Source organism: Lutra lutra, chromosome X (genome assembly GCF_902655055.1).
Source record: "Lutra lutra chromosome X, mLutLut1.2, whole genome shotgun sequence".
Lineage (NCBI taxonomy): Eukaryota > Metazoa > Chordata > Mammalia > Carnivora > Mustelidae > Lutra > Lutra lutra.
The window spans coordinates 30,824,175-30,837,589 of record NC_062296.1 but is presented as its reverse complement, the minus strand read 5'-3'; the positions used below and the strand labels follow the sequence as shown (position 1 = coordinate 30,837,589).

Sequence of the window (13,415 nt, the reverse complement as noted above, 5' to 3'; positions counted from 1 at the left end):
TGAAAAGACTGTTCTACCACTCTCTCATTTCTTTGAAGAGTTTATATTGATACCTTACAAGAAGTCATCATCTTACCTTTAAGTAAAAGCTAGGTTCATATGTACCATGAGCTAACCTCACTGGTCTTCCAGTTATTCAAAGGGTTAGTGGATCTAAGATTCAGTCGTACCAAGGGAGGAGCTTTTGGCCATTCAAGTGGGAAAAATCCTAGTTGGGTTTTTATAATGCCACCGGCTCGTTCTAAAATGTTGGAGAATAGAGGATGGAGAGGCAATATAGAAATGTTACATAATTGGCTAAATGTGGCAAATGGCCTGCAATATTTATCCAGTGAAATAGGTCACTCGCTCGCTATGAAGTTCCAAGGGTATCTCCAGGTGGGAACAATCTTTTCTAATAGGATTTTTCCTATTGCTGATAGTGTAGATCTGTGATAAGGGAAAGCTACTACCCAGTGAGAAAACATACAAACCATTACTAAAACACATTTCTATCTTTGCAATGGTGACAGCTAGATGAAATCCAATTGCCACATCTCACAAAGGGTCCAGAGGGTAAGGAAAAATGACCCCTAGAACTATGAAGGGTTTCCAGGGTTATCTTTAGGGCAAATCTGACATTTCTCATAAATTTGAGGGGCTATTTTTTTTTAATTTTTTTTTTTTATTTTTATTTATTTGACAGAGACCACAAGTAGGCAGAGAGGGAGGCAGAGAGAGTGAGGGGGAACCAGGCTCCCTACTGAGCAGAGAGCCCAATGCGGGGCTTGATCCCAGGACCCTGGGATCATGACCTGAGCTGAAGGCAGAGGCTTTAACCCACTGAGCCACCCAGGTTCCCCTGAGCGGCTATTTTTTTTTTAAGGTTTTATTTATTTATTTGACACAGAGAGAGATCACAAGTAGGCAGAGAGGCAGGCAGAGAGAGGGGGGAAGCAGGCTCCCCCTGAGCAGAAAGCCCGATGCGGGGCTCGATCCCAGAACCCTGGGATCATGACCTGAGCTGAAGGCAGAGGCTTAACCCACTGAGCCACCCAGGCGCCCCCGGAGTGGCTATTTTTAAAAAATTTTTTGAGAGAGAGTGTAAGCAGTGAATTAGGGGAAGAGGGAGAGAGAATCTCCAGCGGACTCCCCACTGAGCATGGAGTTCAACGCAGGACTCGATCTCATGACCCTGAGATAATGATCTGAGCTGAAATCAAGAGTCTGATGCTCAACTGACCAAGCCATCCAGGTGCCCCTTGAGGGGCTATTTTTAGAGATGGTTTCCAAAAATATTGTTTCCCCAAAAGACCATCTTGCCAATATTTGAATGGGTAAGTTCATGAATATAATTAAGAATTTGTTCTCGGAGGCAATCAGGGAGGACTGGTCTGCTCTTTGACCCATACCAAAGATTTCACTGAAGATCAAATCAACAGCCTTGATGAGGCCATTTTTAATCCTTTCCTGAGTCAATTTCTTGGGCCTCTCTATGTGTTTCTTCAAACTTTTAGTAAAGTCAGCTGGTAAAAGTGGATTATAATTTCCAAAGGCAGCGTGTTGGGTGGCCACATTCCCTTTTGCTTCCTCCATGGTTGCCACTGAATGATCAGGAATTTTGATAATGGCTAAAGCCTTACGGTTTTGTATAGAATCTGAGCCAAGAGTTCCAAAACGTAACTGTTTTTAATCTGTTGTCACAGAGGTTAAAAATGCTCCTTGTTTCCTAAGCATATCAAAATCACATTTAATACCAAAAGCACAGTGGCTGTTAACATAAATGTTAGTGATCTGTCCTGCCAATGTCAGGGTGGCAGCAGGGGGAGGGACTTAGGTTGAGGTAAGTAATTCAGCCTAATAATTCAGGTCATGATCTCAGGGTCCTGGGATCGAGGCCCTTGTCAGGCTCCTGGCTCAGTGGGACGCCTGCTTCTCCCTCTCCTGCTCCCTCTGCTTGTGTAATCTTTCTCCTTCTCTCTGTCAGATAAATCAATACCTTTAAAAAAAAGATTTACTTATTTCAGAGAGAGCAAGCATGAGTGGGAGGGGGGCGAGAATCTTGAGCAGACTTCCACTGAGTGCGGAGCCCAACACAGGGCTCGATCCCATGACCATCACAACTTAAGCCAAAATCAAGAGTTGGATGCCTAACCGACTGCACCATCCAGGCGCCCCAGGACAGTAGGATTTAAGGAATGACAGCATGTAAGAGTATTTGGGGGTGAGAGGTTCATCTACTGGAGAATTAGTGCTGAAGGGGAACATATATAGTCAGTATGGAACCCATGACCATTTCTTCAGTGCTCTCAACTAATTTGCAGTGGCAGTTGTAAGCTCTCACGTAGGGTGGCAGTCCTTGGCTGTGGAATCCAACTGTTGGCAATAGGAGCCAAGAGGCCTGTACTGGTCCCCATCTCACTGCCTTAGAATGCCATGGGCATTCCCTTCTCTTTCATGTGTGAAGAGAAAGAATGGTAGGTCATAGTTTGGGTGTCCCAGGGCTGGAGGAGTCAAGAGGCCATGCTTTATTTTTATGAGAGCTTCTTGACTTTCTTGGTCTCAAGTAAGGGGGGGTCAGGTTGGTCAGACTTGAGGAGAGAAAAGCGGTTGGGCCAGGGCTGGAAATTAGGTATCCGATTTCTGCAGTATCTAGCTAAGCCCCTAAGTCTGCACAGCTGGTATTTGGCGGTAGGCAGGACAACAGTCCCTGGGCTCTGTCTGGATCAAGGAGTAATCCCGGATTTGAAATAAGGTGTCCCAAGTATTTAACCTGGGGCAAACAAAACCGCAGTTTTTCTTTAGACACCTTTACCCATTTTTAGCCAGGGCCTTTAGAAGATGAAGGCTATCTTTGGTACAAGCCTCTTGAGAAGGAGAACAAAGGAACAGGTCATCCACATATTGTAACAGGGAAGAGCCTTCAGAGAATTCTAGATCTAAAATGTCTACTCTCGGGGCACCTGGGTGGCTCAGTCAGTTAAACATCTGCCTTTGACTCAGGCCACGATCCTGGGGGTCCTGGGATCAAGCCCCATGTCAGGCTCCCTATTTGGCAGAGAGCCTGCTTCTCTCTCTCCCCCTGAAGCGCCTCCTGCGTGTGCACCGCTCTGTCAAATAAACAGAAATCTAAAAAAAAAAGAAAGTCAGCTTTCAGCATTTGGAAAAATAAGTGGTGTAACCCTGTGGCATAAATGTTTATGTATACTGCCCTTCCCAGATGAAGGCAAATAAGAACGGGCTTTCAGGATCACCAGGTATGCTGAAGGCACTGCAAGGTTCTAACCTGGTAAAAGTTTTGCTGTTAGGAGGAATGGTTGTGAGCAAGGTGTGAGGGCTGAGGAATAACATTATTATTGCTTGCCCCGAGGTCCTGTATAAAATTCTATCCTCTTCCATGTGGTTTATGGACAAGGAGGATGAGGGTGTTACAGGACTAGGAACAACTAATCCTTTCTGTAAACAGTCCTCAATGGTAGGTTTAATTCCTTGGATGGCCTTAGTGCATATTTTTCATCAATTTACATTTTGATGGGCAGTGCAGAATGAATGGACATGATACTGGTCATATCTCAGCGACAGAGCTAGGTGAGGCTCTAGGGCAGGGGTTTTCGAGCAAGAACGGAGACAGATATTAAGGTTTTGGGATTTTCTTGAAAATTTGGATTTCAGGGTTCCGTATTTAAAAATATTTCCCCCTTTTGTGAAAAGGAGATGGGTGCCTGATGGGCTTCAAGATAATCCTGATCTAGTGAGTGAATGGGAGCCAAAGGTGTTGGGAGAAATGGATAATGTTTCTGAATAGATCCCAGCTAGATAGAATGGGATGGGAAAAGATGGTTGGAGCTAAAACTGATAAGTAAAGCCCTAATAGAGACAGGGGATTTTTCCTCTCCTCCAAACCAATATTTTGGGGGAAACTGATGTAACTGTGGTGAGGGGGAAAGGAATAAAGCTGCTTCTGTAAGTCCTCAGAGCAGCTCTACTGTTGAGATTGGTGAAAGGAGTACTTGAAATGGAAACAGGGAAAGCTGACTAACCTTGCCTTGAGTCAGTCTTCTCAGTTTTAGGCAATCTGTTTTTAAATGTTCCAGCTTTTTATAGTAATGACAAGTACCTTTTGGAATAGCGCCACAACCCTGAAGTGGGGGTTTACTTTGGTTAGCTCTTAACTGTTGGAACTGAAGGCTCATAATCTAGGTGGCTTTCTTTTTATTAGTCTTTGAATAAGTTCAATAGTGGATTTGCAGATTAATGAGATTAGGAGTTTGCATAGTCTTCCAATTTAAATGAGTTTTCTTTATGAGGAATGGTAATAGTTCTTCAACTAAGCCATCAACAAAGATGGGATTAAAAATGGTGTAATTGGTTTGATCAATAGCAGAAAGGCCAGAGTTGTTGGCAAAGATCCTCTCTAGTTGGTTACAATAATTGAGAACAGATTCTTCAGGTTTTTGAATACACTGTTGAACCCCCCCCCCCCCCAATCTATGGATTCTGGGAAAGCCTCAGGAATAGTTTCAGAGTCTTTCTCAGTTTAAGGGCTTCTGTTCTGTCAAGTGGCTCTCCATTTGGAGAAATCGTCTAGTGTTACCCCAATGGGCAAGATGCATGCAGCTCCTAGCCTGTCCTCCATCAACTAGCATTATGATTAGTTGATATAAATCAGAAAAAAAAACAGGTTCATATTTGATCACAATGGCAAATTCCTCAGCAAATTTATGAAGATCTTCAGTGGCTTTGGGGAATTCTTTAGCCATGGTCCATAATTCAGCTTTTGACCAGGGAGGGAAGGAAGTCTAGGCAACTCCTGCTTCCCCAGGCTTAACCTTAAATGGGGCAGCAAGAAAGGGAGGGGGTAAAGGGGAGCTTTAGGTCCTGTAGGATCTGAAGAGGGGTGAGGAGGGTCTCCAGCATAGAAGCGGAGTTGAGCTAAGGATGGATATAGAGGAAAAGGAGATGGTATAGTGCATGAGTGTGAAGGAAGGAGTTTATGAGGATTTGGCCTATTTTTCTAATTTTGAAAGCCTCTTGGAAAGATCTGAATTGAAAGCTAACTGCCTGTGAGGGAAGCAAATTTCTGTTTTTCATTTTAAGGCCTCTAGATACCAATTAAAAGAAGTTTTTTACTGGCTTTGTTTTTTTGGCTTTATAGCCTTTTTCTAATTGTGCATGCAAGTGAGCTAATTTTTACTCCATCTTTAGCCAGTGGAGTTTTTTTTTTTAAAGTTTTATTTATTTGAGAGAGAGAGAGAGGCAGAGCACAAGCAGCTGGAGAGGCAGAGGGAGAAGGAGAAGCAGACTCCCTGCCTAGCTGGAAGCCTGACATGGTACTCTATCCCAGGACCTGGAGATGATGGTCCGAGCTGAAGGCAGACCCTTAACCATCTAAGCCTCCAGGCACCCTGCCAGTGTAGTTTTAAAAATCACCCAAGGTAATAAGAATCCAACAGGACAAAAATTTACAGTAGGAAGGACAATATTCTTTAAACATAAAACCTGCAGGAGTCCCAGAAGAGGGTTGGTCATAAAAGCCTTTCTTAGAAGCAGGATTTCCCATGAAGTAGTACTCAGAAGACTACTAAACAGGAATCTTCTACTAGGAAACATGAGGACAGAATCCTCTCCTCAAAATATGAGTGAGGATGGAAGCCAGCAAGACAGAACACCCAGCTAAAGGCCTGAACCGGAGGGAGGTTCAGGACGGAGAGGACTTAACCACCATGACCCAAAGCCACTGAAGAGATAAGTGAAATAGACGCTTATAGGTACCCACTCAAATCCACAACGGTGCTGGAGATGGTGACTGGTCACTCCTGATGCCATGTAATAACTGAAAGGCAGAACTGCAATCTGCAAAATAAAATTGGTACGTTTACTGGGGGTCTTAGGGTTTGCAATCTGGGAGACACAGAGTTAACTGAAATCAAAATTGTGCTCCAGGGGACCTGGGTGGCTCAGTCGTTAAGGTCTGCCTTTGGCTCAGGTCATGATTCCAGGGTCCGGGGATCAAGCCCTGCATCGGGCGCCTGCTTGGTGGGAAGTCTGCTTCTCCCACTCCTCCTACTTACGTTTCCTCTCTCTCTCTGTTAAATAAATAAAATCTTTTTTTTTTTTTTTAATGTGTGTTCTGGAGAGACAAAGCTAAAGGTTTTTAAGGAGGAAAGAGGGAATTTACATAAGTTGTCTTGAATGAAATGTGACTGGTTGTTAAGAGTAGTGCCAGGAAGAAAGTCCATTTATGTTCAAGTGTTTTTTAAAGATTATATTTATTTATTTATTTATTTATTTTAGAGAGAGCATGTGCCCACGTGTGAGCAGGGTGTGGGAGGGTCAGAGGGAGAGAGAATCTTAAGCAGGCTCCATGACCCCAATGCAGGGTTTGATCTCATGACGCTGAGATCATGACCTGAGCCAAAATCAAGAGCGAGACACTTAACCAAAGGAACCACCAGCATGCCCCCATATATGTTCAATTTGAACACGCAGCAGACGCCTTGGCTTTTAGCTGAAGTCAGTGACAGTTCTGGGAGTTTGAGACAGAAAATATAAGTCCCACTTTTTCAGTGTCCTCCTGGCTCCATTTTAAATAACCCTCTTAGCAATGTTTACTCCATTTTATTCTGTAATCAAATGGAAGAACTTACATTCTTCCAGTGACTATCTGTATTCCTTCTCTTATTCTGAGTCCTTTTAAGAGGCGATATAAAGTAGTAATAAAATAATATGAATTCATTGTAAAATCTGAGTTTAGCTTTGCCACCAATTGGTTGTGGTTTTAAGTCATTTATATTTCTTAGATCTTAGCTGCATCACTAAGGAAAGAGGATAGGATTAGTGGACTTCTAAAAGACCTCTTTCCGTTCACATAGGACTTGTATGGTTAATTTTTAAATTACAAGTAGATTATGTGCCTCTCCACAAATGTAGCAATAAACCATTACAGAAGGAAATTGTGGACAGTGTGTTTATTTGGGCACTATGCTCAAAAAGCATACAGGAGGGGCGCCTGGGTGGCTCAGTGGGTTAAGCCTCTGTCTTCGGCTCAGGTCATGATCTCAGGGTCCTGGGCTTTCTGCTCAGCAGGGAGCCTACTTCCTCCTCTGTCTCTGCCTGCCTCTCTGCCTACTTATGATCTCTCTGTCAAATAAAATCTTAAAAAGAAAACACACACACACACACACACAAGGAGCTAATTTTAGGAGGGGAAATGGGAATATGGATTCAGAGAAATCTTTTTTTTTTTTTAAGATTTTGTTTATTCATTTGTCAGAGAGAGATAAAGAGAAGCAGGCTCCCAGATGAGCAAGGAGCCCAATGCAGGACTTGATCCCAGGACCCTGGGATCACGACCCAAGCTGAAGGCAGATACTTAACCTGCTGAGCCACCCAGGTGCCCTGGATTCAGAAAAATTTAAACTTGGATAGCAGTAAAGCTGCTGATCAAGCTCATATCTTCTCGGTGAAGCCGGAATCAAGGTCACTGACAATGAAGACTTTGGGGAGTGTTTGAAATTTCAACATACTAGAAAAGACTGGGATAAGCCAAAGTGAGATATTTTCCAGGGTCCTGGAATTGAGTGCCACATTGGGCTCCTTGCTCAGCGGAGAGCCTGCTTCTCTCTCTGCCACTCCCCCTGTTTGTGCCCGCTCTGACAAATAAAATATTTACAAAATAATAATAAAATTATTTATTCTAGGGATCTAATGAACAGCATGGTGATTGTAAAGTTGCCAAGAGATCTTAAAAAGTTCTCCCCACACACACACACAGGTAACTGCGTAGTGGTGATGCATGTTATCTAACTCTACTGTGGTAATCATATCCTTAGATGTACATTTACCTCTGATGTACATATATCAAATCATATGGTACACCTGAAACTTAGACCACGTTACATGTCAATTACATCTCAGTAAATCTGGGGAAAAAATTAAATAGTAATAGCCTTCCTCTCCCTGGTGAGGGGAAGAGAAACTCTTTACCAATAGAAATTTCCTTTATGAGAGAAAGCTTGTGTCATTTTTGGAACCTTTCCTATGTTGGCTGGTTCTCAACGGCCTTTAGCTTAGAACAGTCCTGTTCCAAAGAGACATACTTTGGGGTGGTATATTCTGGAACCTGTTCTGGAACCTGTCAACCCCATCAGATGCTCTCTCTGGCCTAGTACTGTATTTTAACCTCCCACCTTTATTCTTATAACATTTCATACAAGTGGTTTGCCTCAGCCATCTCAGAAGACATAACTATTTTATACACAGTAGCACCTCTTTTTGGATGCTAGACAATGAAGGTTGAAGTAGAAAGATTCTAATTTGCATTAATGTCCATTCATTTAAAAGCATTCTATCAGTACAATCTCTTTTCAAGGTTATACAGTAAAGAAATTGAACTGTTTAATAGTTCTTTAAAAAAATTAATAGACTATTTTTCTGAGTAGTTTTAGGTTTATAAAGAAATTACTAGAAAGTGCAGTGTTCACAGATAATCCCTCACCTACTCCCTCTTTCTAGTTTCCTCTATTACTAACAGTTTGCATTACTGTGGTCCATTTGTTACAAGGGGTAATGAAGTCCACAGTTTACAGTGCAGTTCAACATTTGCGGTGTATTTCTTTGGATTTTCACAAATACGTAAGGATATGTATCCACCATTACGTTATCATATAGCAGAGTTCTACTGCCCTAAAAAAAATATTCCTGTTTCCACCAATTCATCTCATCCCCCCTGTGGAATCCCTCGTAACTACTGGTCTTTTAAAAATATTTATTTGAGAGAGACTCCATGAGTGGAGAGGGAGAAGCAGACTCCCTGCTGAGCAGGGAGCCTTATGTGGGACTCAATCTCAGGACCCTGGGATCAAAAACTTAAGCTGAAGTCAGACACCGAACTGACTGAGCCACCCAAGTGCCCCCATCTCTGTATCTTTTTGTAGCTTGATTGTTCATTTCTTTTATTCCATTTACATTCCATTGTCTGGAGGTACCACCATTCATTTATCCATTCACCTACTGAAGGACATCTTGGTTGCTTCCATGTTTTGGCAATTAGGAATAAAGGTGCTGTAAACATTTGTGTACAGGCTTCTGTGCAGACAGGTTTTCAACTCCCTAGGGTAAATACCAACAAGTACAATCGCTGGATCTTATGGTAAAAGGATGTTTACTTTTGGATGCCTGGGTGGCTCAGTCAGTTAAGCGTCTGCCTTCGGCTCAGATCATGATCCCAGGGTCCTGGGATCGAGCCCCACATCAGGCTCTCTGCTGAGGGGGAAGTCTGCTTCTCCCTCTGCCCTCCCCGAACTCATGCTCTCTCTCAAATAAAAAAATAAAACCTTTGTAAAAGGTTTTGTACGAGAACTGTCTTCTAAAGTGGCACTGAGCATCACCACTGGGAATGAACAGGAGTTCCTACTGTCCCACAGCCTCACCAGCATTTGGTGTTAAGGACTTATTATGAGGATTTGCTTTCTAATTAAGTCTTAAAAGTTAAGTACAATCAATTTTCAACAGCAGAACAATAAATGTGTTCATGCTATATAAAGAAAAACTACTCTGTCCTCTCATTTTTTCGTTTTTATTTTCCAGAAGTGAGAAGTGTTTTTCTACCTGAAGTTAGGGGCACAGTTCATCTTGCTACCATGATGGCCACCAGCCCTGCCTCCGCAGAGAACTGTCATGAAAATAATCAGGAACTCTGAACTTCTGAGCGTCTGAGACTTCAGCAAGCAAAAAATCCTCCATTTATTTAACATGGAATATTATTTAAGGCCTTCCTGAAACTATGTGTACATTCATAGTGGTTAATGCAGAGAAGTGAAGAATTCAGAAACTGACTGCAAGTTCAAGATGAGCTGCAAGGAAAAAAAATTCAAAGGCCTTGGAACAGAATTCCAGCAACATCAGACCAAAGTAATGAAGCTACGTAGACTTTTTGTCTTGTCACATTGAGTTCAATGGTAGAAAATAATCTAGAGGTGCCTGGGGTAGCTCAGTCATTTAACTGTCCGACTCGTGGTTTTGGGTCAGGTCGTAATCTCAGGGTGGTAGCATCAAGGCCCACAGGGCTCTGCACTCAGTGGGGAGTCTACTGGTGGTTCTTCTCCCTTAGTTCCTGTCCGCTGCACCTCCCCCCACCCTCATGCACACTCTCTGTCTCAAAATAAATAAATCTTTTTTTAAAAAAGAAAACGATCTTGTCAGAAGGAAAATGTGACCACAAGCAGACTTACTGGCAATTACGCATTTTAGTTTCAGTAACTCTATAAATAAGGTTTTTTCAAAACAACGTATCTTTTTCAGGTGGGGAAAAAGCTCATTAAGTTGCCCTGGATATTGTGACAGAATATGTTATAGAAGCAAAACCGATGAGAGGAAATTGTCATGATGATTTGAAAAATTGGGTCCATGGTATTTCCTTGCAAAAAGAAAAGATAGGTTGGTATGTAAAGTTATCTATGCCAAAATATCCCATTACACTTAAAAAATCTTTATTAAGAGATCTAAGTTTTAAAACTGATTAAATCCAAGACATTTCATCAGTCATTTAAATTTCTAGAGTTTGGTAACTCTTCTGTAAGTAGAGTTCTGATTTCAAACTACTTTTCCTAACTACATTATGGAGTTCCAACGAGGATCGAAAATGCGGAAAAATTTTTGATAAGTTGTATTGTTACTTATTATAATGTTACTGGTATTAGAAAACATCTCAGTCCCCACTGCTCTAAGAGAGACTCTTGGTGCTCCACTCCCGTAGGATCAGCCCATGACCTTGTTTTATCTATATGTGAACCAACTAGTCTAACAGTCCAAGGATTCTCCTTTGCATAGGTTTATCATGAAATCTAGGTTTTCATTATTTTGCAGTACTATTTCACAAGGTCTTTGATAAGGAGGCCAACTCTCTCAGTATCAGAGTGCTAGCAGAACTAGTCATTGTGTAGTGTTTGAAGTGCTCATCAAATATCTATACAACTCCTTTGCAAGTACTGTGACATCACTGAATGCTGATAAATTAATATGCAGTATATAATCTATAAAAAGTCACAACTGTTTACTGCTATGCACTCTGGGCTACATATTCTATTAAAAGTATTTAAACACTGAATTATTTATAATATAGGAACATGGACTTGGATTTGGAGGTTGCTCATAAATTCCAGGACCTCTCCACTATACCCATAGGCAGATAGAGGGCCCTCCCATCACCAGCTCTCCTAGCACCACTTCTGCCCATAGGAATTGCTCCTCCTCTTCCAACTCTTTTACCTCTACTAACTTGTAATATACCCACCACCATCACCTTTGTTCAGGGATGTCCTGCTCCACAGTCATACTGTCTGCTCTAAATTATGAAATGAAGCAGAAATAAATATATAAACCTGAACTCCATGAACTGATTCTTAAAACAGCAGCAACAGATTCTCTGGAGAGTCAAATAATCAAAGGCAAAAACCCTGACTAGAGGTTTTCCCACAGAGTCAAATGACCTAAGGGCACCTTCTAGGCACTGGTTGTCATTATTTGCACATTAACTGCATAGGTGTGCACAAGTATGGTATAATGTTAAAAGAATGTGACTGCTGACTCTTCCCCTTTCCTTTGTGAACTCACCACCTTATTTATCTAAATAATTGGAAACACCATAGGGAATATGAAATTCATGTAGAAGATACAAGGGAATTAAAGTGGTATAAGGATAATTGTATTAGTTTCTTAGGGTTGCCATAACAAATTACCACAAACTGAGTGGTTTGTAACAACAAAAATTTCTCTCTCACAGTTTTGGGGGGCCAAAGTCCACAATCGAAATGTTGGTAGGGCTATATTCCACAGAGGCTACAGGAGACCATTTTTTTCTTGGCTTTACCTTCCAGAACTTTTGGTATCCCTTGGTTCATGGCCACATATCTCTGTTCTGTTTTCATAGTGCCTTCTCTTCCTCATGTCTATGTGTACACTTTCCTCTGCCATAAGCAGAGATGGCAAACACAAGTGATGTCTGCATATTGATCTTAACATTCTGCACCTTGGCCAAATTCATTTAGTGTGTGTATGTATTCTTGGGATACTTCATGTTATCTGCAAAAAGACATTCCAATTCAGATGGCTTTTATTTTTCTCACCTAATTTTGCTATGGCTAGAATTTGGAAGGGGCAATCATGGGCATCCTTCTCTTCCTCATGGGAATGATTTTAGTCTTTCACCACTGAGTATGACATTGGCTATGGGGTTTTCACATATGACCTTTATTGTGCTGCAGAAGTTCCTATTTTTGTTGTTCTCATAAAAGGGTATTTTGTCAAGGAGTTATTCTGCATCAATAGAAATGATCAGGGGCCCCTGGGTGGCTCAGTGGGTTAGGTCTCTGCCTTCGGCTCAGGTCATGATCTCAGGGTCCTGGGATCAAGCCCTGCATCGGGCTCTCTGCTCAGCAAGGAGCCTGCTTCCCCTTCTCTCTCTGCCTGCCTCTCTACTTGTTATCTCTGTCAAATAAATAAATAAAATCTTTTTTAAAAAAATAAAAAAAAAATGATCATGTGGGTTTTCACCTCCATTCTATTTATGTGTATATTACACTGATTAATTTCCTCATGCTATCCACCCTTGCATTCCTGGGTAAAACTCACTTGTTCCTGGTATATAATCTTTAAATATGCTTGGACTATGTTTGCTAGCATTTTGCTGAAGATTTTTGTGTATAGTCAGACAATACATTGGTCTGTAGTTCTCTTGTGTTATTTCTGCCTGGCTTTGGTACCAGGGTAATGCTGGTCTCAAAGAATGACATAGGATATTAAGACAATTAATCTTGTATGTTAATGTGGCTAAGCCATGGCACCTAGATATTTCGTCCAGTACCAGTCTAAATTATGAAGTGAAGGTATTTTTAGATGAGATTAATATTTCAGTCATCAAATCAGATTACTATCTACAAGATAGGTGGGCTTTATCCAATCAGTTGAAGGTCGTACAAGGAAAATGACAGAAGTCCCACAAGGAAGACAGAATTCTACCTCCTCTCTGCTGTAACACTCCTATCTCATGGATCTCAAGCATGCCAGCCTACCATGCAGATTTTGTACTTCTCAGCCTCAACTACCACATGAGCCAATCTCATAAAATAAATCTCTCTGCCTCTCTATCTGGCTTCATTTCTCTGAAGGACACTAATACAGATGTGTTCCTGATTTATTAGAAGATTTGAGGATTAATGCCAATTCCTCTTTAAGTGGTAAAATTTCCCAGTGATGACATCTTGTCCTGGAATGGTATGTGATAAGAGATTTTTAACTGCTTAATCAAAATATGGAACTGCTACAGGTCTATTAAGATCATCTATACCTTCTTGAGTCAGTTTTGGATAACCTATATGTTTCTACTAATTTCGCCTTATTATTTGTTAGGTACAGTTGTTCATAATACAATCCAATCA

At 41.5% G+C, this 13,415-nt stretch overlaps 1 long non-coding RNA gene across 1 annotated transcript in view; it reads left to right on the top strand.

Annotated features, from left to right (window-relative positions):
* LOC125091869 (uncharacterized) overlaps window positions 1-12,343 on the top strand; it is a 75,941-nt gene extending 63,598 nt beyond the window's left edge. Inside the window, exon 3 of the long non-coding RNA XR_007124775.1 lies at window positions 9,568-12,343. This is a non-coding gene — a long non-coding RNA (uncharacterized LOC125091869). The remainder of the gene's footprint in view (window positions 1-9,567) is intronic.
* The last annotated feature ends 1,072 nt before the right edge of the window (window positions 12,344-13,415 follow it).